This window comes from Pleurodeles waltl, chromosome 12, assembly GCF_031143425.1.
Source record: "Pleurodeles waltl isolate 20211129_DDA chromosome 12, aPleWal1.hap1.20221129, whole genome shotgun sequence".
Lineage (NCBI taxonomy): Eukaryota > Metazoa > Chordata > Amphibia > Caudata > Salamandridae > Pleurodeles > Pleurodeles waltl.
The window spans coordinates 654,269,591-654,280,758 of NC_090451.1; the positions used below are offsets into that span (position 1 = coordinate 654,269,591).

General features: G+C 46.5%; 1 long non-coding RNA gene across 1 annotated transcript; it reads left to right on the forward strand.

Moving 5' to 3' along the window:
• Positions 1 to 2,455: 2,455 nt before the first annotated feature.
• Positions 2,456 to 5,291, forward strand: LOC138267702 (uncharacterized). Its single transcript, XR_011199853.1, has 3 exons — positions 2,456 to 2,580; positions 3,859 to 3,936; positions 5,201 to 5,291. It is a non-coding gene; the product is annotated as an uncharacterized lncRNA (long non-coding RNA).
• Positions 5,292 to 11,168: the final 5,877 nt, after the last annotated feature.

Consider the following 11,168-nt stretch of genomic DNA (forward strand, 5'->3'; position numbering starts at 1 on the left):
TGGTGTGTGGTGGGTACCTAAGGTACTCACACCTTATAGCAGGTCCAGGTGTCCCCTATTAGTGTAGGCAGTGTCTAGACACAAGGCTCTTTAGAGGTAGCTGTGGATGAGTAGCTAAGGCTTATCTAGGAGACATGCAAAGCTCATGCAATACCACTGTAGTCACACAGTACTCACAAACAAGCAGGTTAAGGGTTCTTGGATGATCCAGTTGAAATCCCACAACGGATGGAAGATTGCAGTCGGTCAGTGGTGTGGACAGGCCACCAAGAAGCCAAGATCAGAATTTGTGGTGAAGCAAAAGTGGAGCTGCTGGCGACCAGCAAGGTCCAGGAGGACTCAACCCACAGGGGAGTCCTAGGGAGATCTTCAGCAAGTCAGCGAGTCCACAGAAGTAAAGGCAGCCCCCACAGGAGACCCACTGGAAAAGGAACCAGGCCTAGCAGAGGAGCCCTCGCAGCACAACTAGAGAAGGGTTCCACGCCGCAGAAGAAGCACGCAGAGGGCTCTGCATCGCAGGGAAAAGTGCTGGGAGCTGGGGGTACACGGAGCCTGAAGATCCCTTAGAGGAGATGCCAACAAGCCTTAGTAGCTACAAGAGACGCGGTGCATGGGGTTACTGTCCTTTGTGGGAAGACAAGGGTTTACCTCCACCAAAGTTGGACTGCTGGCAGAGAGGACTAAGAGGGCTACTCTGGACCACCACCTGTGATGCAGAATCCATGCAGGTCAGGATAACAGGAGATCTACGCAGCCGGTCGTCGTAGCAGTTAGTGCCTGCCAATGCAGGGGAGTGACTCCTTCACTCAAAGGGAGATTCCTTCTTGTGCACACTGAAGACTTAACACCCTCAGAGCATACCCGGTGCTTGGGAAGGCTACCCCTCCCAAGCCATGTAACACCTATTTCCAAAGGGAGAGGGTGTTACCCCCCCCCATCTCCCGAAGGAAATACTTTGTTCTGCCTTCCTGGGCTTGAGCTGTTCGAGCAGCAGATGGGCAGACACTTGTCTGAGGGGTGACCGCAGCTTGGGCTGCCCGGAAACCCCAGAATACTGATAGGAGCAATGCTGCGGGCCCTCTGAGCCCACAGGAAATCCTTTATTCTGCCTTACCCTGCTTGAGCTGATCAAGCAGCAGGAGGACAAACAGTCTGCAGGGTGGTAGTTCGGGCTGTCTTAAACCCCACAGGACTAGTTGGAGCAATGCCAGGGGGTGTTCTCTAAGGAGCCCCTAGAGTGCATGGCATACAGCCAATACTGGCAACAGTAGTAGGGTTTGTTTCTGACATGTTTGAAACATTCAATGGCCATGTTTAGAGTTAGCATTATGTAGCTGGACACAGGGTAAAATGGTTTCCCCTGCACTTTTGAAGTCCAGTATAATGGGACTGGTGTTCATGGTCCACCTCTGCTCAGGTGGGGTGCCTTCAGACACTGGTACCTGCACCCTGCCCTCTGGGATAGGAGGGCCTGACATAGGGATGTCTTAAAGTGACTTGGTGCATTGACCTGTAGTGAAAGGGTGTATGTACCTTCTCAAGCAGGTTCAGATAGCAGGCCTGCAGATGCACTTTGCATTGGCTCCCATGGGTGGGTGCAATACATACTGCAGCTCCTGGGGAATTGCTGATGCCCTTGGTACCCAAGTACCATTTACAAGGGACTTGCATGGGAGCACCAGTATGCCACCTGTGGGGGTGCCAAGTCTTACACAACTCACAGGAGAGCAGTCCCCGAGGTCCTGGTTAGCAGGATCCCAGTGAAGAGACACTGACAGCAGGTTAAAAAGTGGGGGGTAACCATGCCAAGAGGGTACTTTTCTACACTGCCCAGTGAGTGAAGATTGTTTGGATATAAATGTAGCTTAAAGTGGAAGTTGTTTGTCACCAATTCAATAGGTGTGAGGGGCTGCAAGATGCTAGTGTCCTGCCACGCTATTGTATGTCTGTTAGCAATAGTTCCTTTAATATTTTCCCTAGCCTGTCTTATACTTTTACTTTACTTTTTTTACACCTACATTTTACCTACATTTTTTTTCTACTTCATTCTATTATGGTATGACTAAATTAAAAAAAAAAGAGGCTTTTATTTAAGCCTGACCTCAAAACTGCAGCCGGGGCCCCGGTGGGCATCCAGGTTTTTCTTTCTGGGTGCACATTGGCGGAACCAGCTGTAGTGCTGATGTCTACAGAGAGGTGGCAGAAATTGGTGCCATCTGTCACCTCTCTCGAGATAGCCTGAATTCTGGCACCCAAGGGCCACTCAGAACGCCTCTATTCGGGCATCTCGCAGTGAAATCTCATCTCTAGAGAACTCCTTGTGGAGGAAGAGCTGCTAGCTTTGACACTGGAAGGACTTACTGCTGGCACAGTATGTACAAATGATTAAGTCACTGTCCCAGTCTGATATTGGCTTTTCCACTGGAGCTTTGGACCAATTTGTCCTCTCTTAAAGATTTCCCGCAGCTTCAGAAGTGGCCTTTGGTTTCTCAGTGCTGCACCAATTCCTGAAGCATAGATGGTAGTTAAGCCGCCTACATATCTGCTTTGAACCAATCGGCTTAAGCTGCAGCATTGAGGGTAAGTCATGGGTTTATGACTTTCAATTATTGGAAAAGAAAATGGAGGTAACTAAATCATGGAAATCCAATTTTAAGGGAATGTAATTCAAATTACCATAAAATAAACTGAATTCAGTAAGCAATACGGTTTGAAGACTGCAGTAGAATATACATCAACAAAGGGGAAACTGTCCCATATTAAATCCATATTAGGAATAGTTTTGAGTGTACTAATACCAGAAAACATTTCATTAAACTACTATTGAGCATGACTGCATTTATACATGTTCCTAAAAGGTGTTTGAGTTATGGACCAATAGAACTGTAATTCAAGGTTAATATGGAATCTACACCTTATGCTTTTCTATGAAATGGTGAATGCTGTTCCCTCTGCAACATTTCATTCAGCAGTCCTAGTTCATGAAATGGCTTGCACTTCAAACTGATTTGTAAGGTGCGTCTATAGTAGCATTACTAGAGTAAGGTGGCTTTCCATAGGCCTTGGGTGTATTTTAAGCAGTGGATTTTGGGGAAGGTGAGGTTTGGAGGCTGGGCTAAGGACTGGAGAGAGCTTAAATATATGCACTTGCGAGCACCTTCAGATAAATAGTGCCTGCTAGCCTTTGTCGTAGTCTCAACTTAATATGGTGGCTCTAGCCCTTTTACACTGTTAATCCAGGGTAGTGTACATGTGGGGTTGCTGCTGAGGCTGTTTTGAATGCAAACATCTATTTTGAGTGCCATTAACACACACTAAAATATTTAGGTTGTGAGATTCAGTTACTATGTAACTGACAAGCCTTTGTCCTGCCTCTTAAATGTTTTCAGTCATTTATATTCAACCTTTTATTAGATTATCCTTTCCTACTGTCTTAAATATACATGTCAAAACATAACTTGCTGTTTTATGCTGACTCTGGCACCCTAGCTGGGGCCCCACATGGCTGCATGTTTCTTGGGATGTCCCAAGGGGAGCAGGGGGAGACTGGCTGTAGAAATGGAAGAGATTGGTCTGATCTCACACCTCGACTTAAGGGTTCCAAGAGCACCCCAGAGTGCCTTTCTTGGTAGACTGCAGTCAAATTTTCTCCCTATTACCAGAAGTGACAACCTTGGAATGAGGCAAAAACTGGAGCCCTCGTGACTGGAGTCAGTGTCTTGCTGTTGGTTCATTATTTTGATATAGCAAGTTAAGAGGATTATTTTATTTGCAGTCCATGTTTTGTAGTACTTATCTTTGCAAAATGAATAGTGTGCATAGTGGTTTCAGCGCCTAATGTGTTTTGGTTTTCTGCAGCTGACCTGGTGTTCCTCAGTTGTCCACTTTGCTGTGTGAAGCCTGTCCTTGCATCTGACACTGCCTGCACTATAAAAAGTAAGTTAAGGGTTCATAAATTGAATGTTACATGCACTAACGTATGTTACACATGTGATCGTAGTTTATAGTCTGAGGTGGTGGTATGGCAGGTGTAAGGTGATATTGCTGTGAGGACTGGAGGTGGAGGGGACTAGGGAGAATAGAACGTTTATCAAGAGGTAAGAGTAGTTTACTGTGCCATGAGAACTAACAGATGTATTGCACCCGGCATATGTCCATCAGATCCTACTGTTATGCAATATTTTGTAAGGTAAATCTAGAATGGTTTAATGGTCCAGGACATGAAGCTAACTAAGACAAAAAAGGCTCACAATATGAACTTCACCAGGAGAGACTGGAGTATTTAACTGTTTGCACAAATCTGTCATGTGCTTTATTATAATCCAGGATCTGCAAAGTGCATCAAATCACCTGTGAGGGTCTCAAGGTGCTTAATTCTAGGCACTGAGAGCTTACGTTATTTACTGAGAATCACAGTACGTTGATCTGATAATGGAACCTAGTTACCCCAGTTCCAAAGTCAACAGCTCAGGCCATTACACCACACCATCTCCCTCCAGCTTTGCATCAATTGGCTAAAGCTTTAAATAAGGCTGCAGGAAAACGAGATCGAAGAGCATAGAAAGCAACCTGCACCATCTTTTTGCAGGAGGAAAAATTGAACTTACACCTGGTCCCATGCCAAAAGCTGTGTTCCATAGCAGATGACTCCCATCAAGTATCTATATAGATATCCCCCCAATATCTCTTTGGTAATCCTCACTCCTTGCAACTTGAGCTTCTGGGCCACCCTTTAATGCAGCTTCCTCATGCTGTAATCTGTAAATTCCTATAAAGTCTGCAACCCTACATGCAGACATACTGCATGCATGTAGGGTTGTCTTTTTCAGAATAATGATTATCGAAAATGCTGTTCTCTACTTGCCAAGAGTGGCACAGCAACTCAAGCTTCAAGGAGTGAAGATTGCCAAAGGGGTTGATGTGTAGATGTGCACTTGAAACATCAATTTAAAGTCTGCTCACAATGCAGTTGGCCTGTGCATACTCCATTTTTATTTTACTTGCCTTTAATATACTGGCATGCTTGTGAGGGCCTTCTCACTGTAGGTTGAGGGGTGGGGGAAAATGTCTGCTGCTTGCTTTTCAGCAGACTGGAGAAAACCTGTAAACAGTCTGCTAGACTTAGTTCATTTTGGATGCTTCAACACTTCTGGTGGCTGTAGCTACCCTCACTCACTCTCTTAATCTTGTTTTCTTGTAGGTGACCCCTCCCACCGGAAGCCTCTTGGAGGAAATCTTTGGTGACCAGGCCTTGTCTCGCTTCACATTAAGAAATAAAGTATTGAACTGAACTTTTGTGTCAGTGCTAATTTTTGAGAGAATGGCAAAGAGTGATCAATGTTTCCTCAGAGGGGTGCTCCTGTGAGGTGATAGTTTGCAAATAGCATTCCGGTCCATCTTTAGAAGATGCTATATAGCACTTATTGTGCTGGGTAGTGACATACTTTTACAAAATTGCTTCTACCTTAAGCTTCTTCCAATGGAAGCTCACTATTAGAATGGTGTTTTAGTGAGGGGTTAGTGAGATGAACGAGTTCTCGAGCTCTGGATGTTCACAATTAAGTCTACAGTGCCATGGTGTTTATCTGGATTGTTTGTTCACTATCCTCATTTTAACTTCAAATTTGTTAATCATACACGTTTACTGGGTAAAACATTTCTTCATACATAGCTATTCAGTAAGCAAAAGATCAAGCAACAACACAATATATCTATACACAGAAAAATAGAAAACTTTTTTGATAGACTGTGCCCCTTGCATATAACCCGTATGCACACGTAACTGTATGGAACTTATGGTAACCCTTAAATCCTAACCGCATAGGGGTAGTGGTATTATACAAAGATGCATGTTACAAACAAGCTAATGTCTAGAGCCAAAAACCAAGACCCTAAAACAAGTGTTTAGGTGTGTCTCAAAGCTGTAAGTGTAAAAAGGCAGTACTACCCTCTCGTATGTAGGTAACAAAAGGGTCCTAATAGAGGTTTAATGAAAGGCATTAAACCATTGCATACACTAGCTGGTAAATCAGTCTGTTCAAACCAAGCACCTTTTGCAAACCTAACTGAATAGGCCCATTCTAAAGTACCTCAGACAATGATGTACAGCTTTTCGATACAATGGCCCAGGAGTTCTGCCATGTAAGGCCTAAGTTCCTGGGGCTCATTTATCTAATGGGCAGACAGTTCTCTCTGAGGAAAGAAGGCCTGAGCTTGGGGCTCCTCAGAAGCTGGCTTACCAGACTTCCTGCCTTTTCTGTTGGAGGGTTGGGCCATTATTCCGGACTCCAGCACCTCTTTTGCACCCTGGACTTTGCATAGCCCGCTGGTGTTTTTCATCCACACCCATTTGGGTATACCCAGCATTGCTGCATGGGTCAGTGGCATAACAAAACATGAGCGCGCCCCCCCTGCAAAGTACATGAAGGCCCTCTCCGAACTCACTCAGGAGCTTCGAGGTCAGAGCACTGCGATAAGGTGGCGTCCTGGAGCTTGGACCTTGCAGTGCCAGAGGGGCCTTTGTTATGCCACTGGCATGGGTCTTTTGTTCGATCACAGCCATGCTGAGGACTCTAGATCATTTCCTAGCAGCCAGGCTACAGGAACTGCAGAGGATACCACACCCTTTTTCTGGCCAGAAGCCCCTCACAACTCTAAGGGCACCATTTCTATGGGATGAGCCTTAACTTGGTTGTCAGCAATGATGACTGTGAAAGTTTAACCCGTCAGGTATTGCTCTGGGGTTATCATTTTTTCCAGTCACTGTGGTGACATTTACACCTGTTACAATAGGATGTTCGAATGTAACAATAAGTCCATACAGCAAAACAGCCAACACGTGTTTCGTCTTCAAGACTTTGTCAATACTTCAGATGTATATAAAACATTATATGTAAACACGAAAGGTACATAGATCAAGCTGCTGGTAGTCATGAGTCCTTGGGAGAAATCAAATAGTACAGGCAAATGATGGCCATGTTAAGCCTCAAGTATTTGTGGAGCGAATAAACCTGTGCTGTGCGCGTCGGGGTTTTGGCAGAGTACTAACACTGCCAAAACCCCGACGCGCGCGGGTTTAGTCGCGCCACAAATACTTGAGGCTTAACATGGCCATCATTTGCCTGTACTATTTGATTTCTCCCAAGGACTCATGACTACCAGCAGCTTGATCTATGTACCTTTCGTGTTTAAAACAGTCAAAATGGGGAGCACCCTGTCTTCCATTCCAGCATTTGTGACCCCAAGGCATCATGGTAAATGCAGTCATTAGCACGAATTTGAACAGAGTTTTAAAAGTTTTTCACCATAAGTTGGTGCGGCGAGTGCCGTATCTTCGGACACGTGTTTCTGGCTATTTGGCCGTCGTCAGCGAAGAGCAACGTGTAGCTGGCGGGGTTGCTTGAAATGCCGCCTTGAAAGTATTCACAGGTTTATGTACCACTCAAGAAGGCGCACAGGTGCTTCACCCGAGCTCGTCAGCTCAGAGGCTCACGGGAGCCTTAATTACAACAGTCAAAATGGGGAGCACCCTGTCTTCCATTCCAGCATTTGTGACCCCAAGGCATCATGGTAAATGCAGTCATTAGCACGAATTTGAACAGAGTTTTAAAAGTTTTTCACCATAAGTTGGTGCGGCGAGTGCCGTATCTTCGGACACGTGTTTCTGGCTATTTGGCCGTCGTCAGCGAAGAGCAACGTGTAGCTGGCGGGGTTGCTTGAAATGCCGCCTTGAAAGTATTCACAGGTTTATGTACCACTCAAGAAGGCGCACAGGTGCTTCACCCGAGCTCGTCAGCTCAGAGGCTCACGGGAGCCTTAATTACAACAGTCAAAATGGGGAGCACCCTGTCTTCCATTCCAGCATTTGTGACCCCAAGGCATCATGGTAAATGCAGTCATTAGCACGAATTTGAACAGAGTTTTAAAAGTTTTTCACCATAAGTTGGTGCGGCGAGTGCCGTATCTTCGGACACGTGTTTCTGGCTATTTGGCCGTCGTCAGCGAAGAGCAACGTGTAGCTGGCGGGGTTGCTTGAAATGCTGCCTTGAAAGTATTCACAGGTTTATGTACCACTCAAGAAGGCGCACAGGTGCTTCACCCGAGCTCGTCAGCTCAGAGGCTCACGGGAGCCTTAATTACAACAGTCAAAATGGGGAGCACCCTGTCTTCCATTCCAGCATTTGTGACCCCAAGGCATCATGGTAAATGCAGTCATTAGCACGAATTTGAACAGAGTTTTAAAAGTTTTTCACCATAAGTTGGTGCGGCGAGTGCCGTATCTTCGGACACGTGTTTCTGGCTATTTGGCCGTCGTCAGCGAAGAGCAACGTGTAGCTGGCGGGGTTGCTTGAAATGCCGCCTTGAAAGTATTCACAGGTTTATGTACCACTCAAGAAGGCGCACAGGTGCTTCACCCGAGCTCGTCAGCTCAGAGGCTCACGGGAGCCTTAATTACAACAGTCAAAATGGGGAGCACCCTGTCTTCCATTCCAGCATTTGTGACCCCAAGGCATCATGGTAAATGCAGTCATTAGTACGAATTTGAACAGAGTTTTAAAAGTTTTTCACCATAAGTTGGTGCGGCGAGTGCCGTATCTTCGGACACGTGTTTCTGGCTATTTGGCCGTCGTCAGCGAAGAGCAACGTGTAGCTGGCGGGGTTGCTTGAAATGCCGCCTTGAAAGTATTCACAGGTTTATGTACCACTCAAGAAGGCGCACAGGTGCTTCACCCGAGCTCGTCAGCTCAGAGGCTCACGGGAGCCTTAATTACAACAGTCAAAATGGGGAGCACCCTGTCTTCCATTCCAGCATTTGTGACCCCAAGGCATCATGGTAAATGCAGTCATTAGCACGAATTTGAACAGAGTTTTTAAAGTTTTTCACCATAAGTTGGTGCGGCGAGTGCCGTATCTTCGGACACGTGTTTCTGGCTATTTGGCCGTCGTCAGCGAAGAGCAACGTGTAGCTGGCGGGGTTGCTTGAAATGCCGCCTTGAAAGTATTCACAGGTTTATGTACCACTCAAGAAGGCGCACAGGTGCTTCACCCGAGCTCGTCAGCTCAGAGGCTCACGGGAGCCTTAATTACAACAGTCAAAATGGGGAGCACCCTGTCTTCCATTCCAGCATTTGTGACCCCAAGGCATCATGGTAAATGCAGTCATTAGCACGAATTTGAACAGAGTTTTAAAAGTTTTTCACCATAAGTTGGTGCGGCGAGTGCCGTATCTTCGGACACGTGTTTCTGGCTATTTGGCCGTCGTCAGCGAAGAGCAACGTGTAGCTGGCGGGGTTGCTTGAAATACCTTTCGTGTTTACATATGTTTTATATACATCTGAAGTATTGACAAAGTCTTGAAGACAAAACACGTGTTGACTGTTTTGCTGTATGGAATTATTGTTACATTCGAACATCCTATTGCAACTTGGACCATTTATCACCATCTGGCTGCTATGGACACATGGTCATTTTGTACACCGCAGTCTTTGGATTGAGATTTCTACTTTCTACCTGCACTTATAATAAATATCTACACATCATCTTCCAAGAACGAACTTTGAATTTATTCTTGAACATTATCAGGATTCATGCTATTGGTGTGCCCTGGCCACTCTTCTTTCAATATTTAGGCAACCACCCACTCTTCAGTGTGTGGCCCTCCGACACCTGTGGTGGCAGGTGTTAGGGCTAGCCTTGCACCCAACACCATATTGTTTAAATTTTATGACTTCGCTCGGATTTCACTATTGACATATGCTTTGCAGATGTGCAAGCACTCTGCCATCCGCCACCTTCTTCGCCTGACTTACATTTACACTTGTATCCTTCAGTGCTTCAACTCTGATCCCTCTAATATAGGCTGTTGTCTATACATCTCCAGATTACTGGGACAGAGCCAGAGCAGCTACAATAACCTCACCCTCTAACTGCTTATGTGAGCTCTGACATTCAGGGCCCACTTGGGATCCCATGGGGAGACCTACCACTGCAGCAGGCGCTGTAGGTGCCCTAGGGGGTTTCTTTTTGGGACAGGCAGGGTTTCCAGTTTGATGCCCGTTGGCTTTACAATTGTAGCACCAAGCCTTCTTGTGATCCTAGTTCTGGTACCCACTCCTGCTTTGTCTTGTTGTAGGCCCAACCTACTGAACAGGTTTTTGGGGACCTTTAGAAGACTATCTTTAGACTGGTCACCATCTTTCCCTTGCGGAGCTTAGCAACCCAACAATGAGTTGTCTTGGACACCCTAGTCTTGACCCAGTGGTCTGCTTTCTTTCCCAATTCTTGGGGAGACATTGGACCTAGGTCTACCAGATGTTGATGATGCTTTTCATTGAAGCAGTTACTGTAAGAAGCTGGCCTGGTGTGTGGTGGGTACCTAAGGTACTCACACCTTATAGCAGGTCCAGGTGTCCCCTATTAGTGTAGGCAGTGTCTAGACACAAGGCTCTTTAAAGGTAGCTGTGGATGAGTAGCTAAGGCTTATCTAGGAGACATGCAAAGCTCATGCAATACCACTGTAGTCACACAGTACTCACAAACAAGCAGGTTAAGGGTTCTTGGATGATCCAGTTGACATCCCACAACGGATGGAAGATTTCAGTCGGTCAGTGGTGTGGACAGGCCACCAAGAAGCCAAGGTCAGAATTTGTGGTGAAGCAAAAGTGGAGCTGCTGGCGACCAGCAAGGTCCAGGAGGACTCAACCCACAGGGGAGTCCTAGGGAGACCGTCAGCAAGTCCACAGAAGTAAAGGCAGCCCCCACAGGAGACCCACTGGAAAAGGAACCAGGCCTAGCAGAGGAGCCCTCACAGCACAACTAGAGAAGGGTTCCACACCGCAGAAGAAGCACGCAGAGGGCTCTGCATCGCAGGGAAAAGTGCTGGGAGCTGGGGGTACACGGAGCCTGAAGATCCCTTAGAGGAGATGCCAACAAGCCTTAGTAGCTACAAGAGATGCAGTCCATGGGGTTACTGTCCTTTGTGGGAAGACAAGGGTTTACCTCCACCAAAGTTGGACTGCTGGCAGAGAGGACTAAGAGGGCTACTCCGGACCACCACCTGTGATGCAGAATCCATGCAGGTCAGGATAACAGGAGATCTACGCAGCCGGTCGTCGTAGCAGTTAGTGCCTGCCAAGGCAGGGGAGTGACTCCTTCACTCAAAGGGAGAT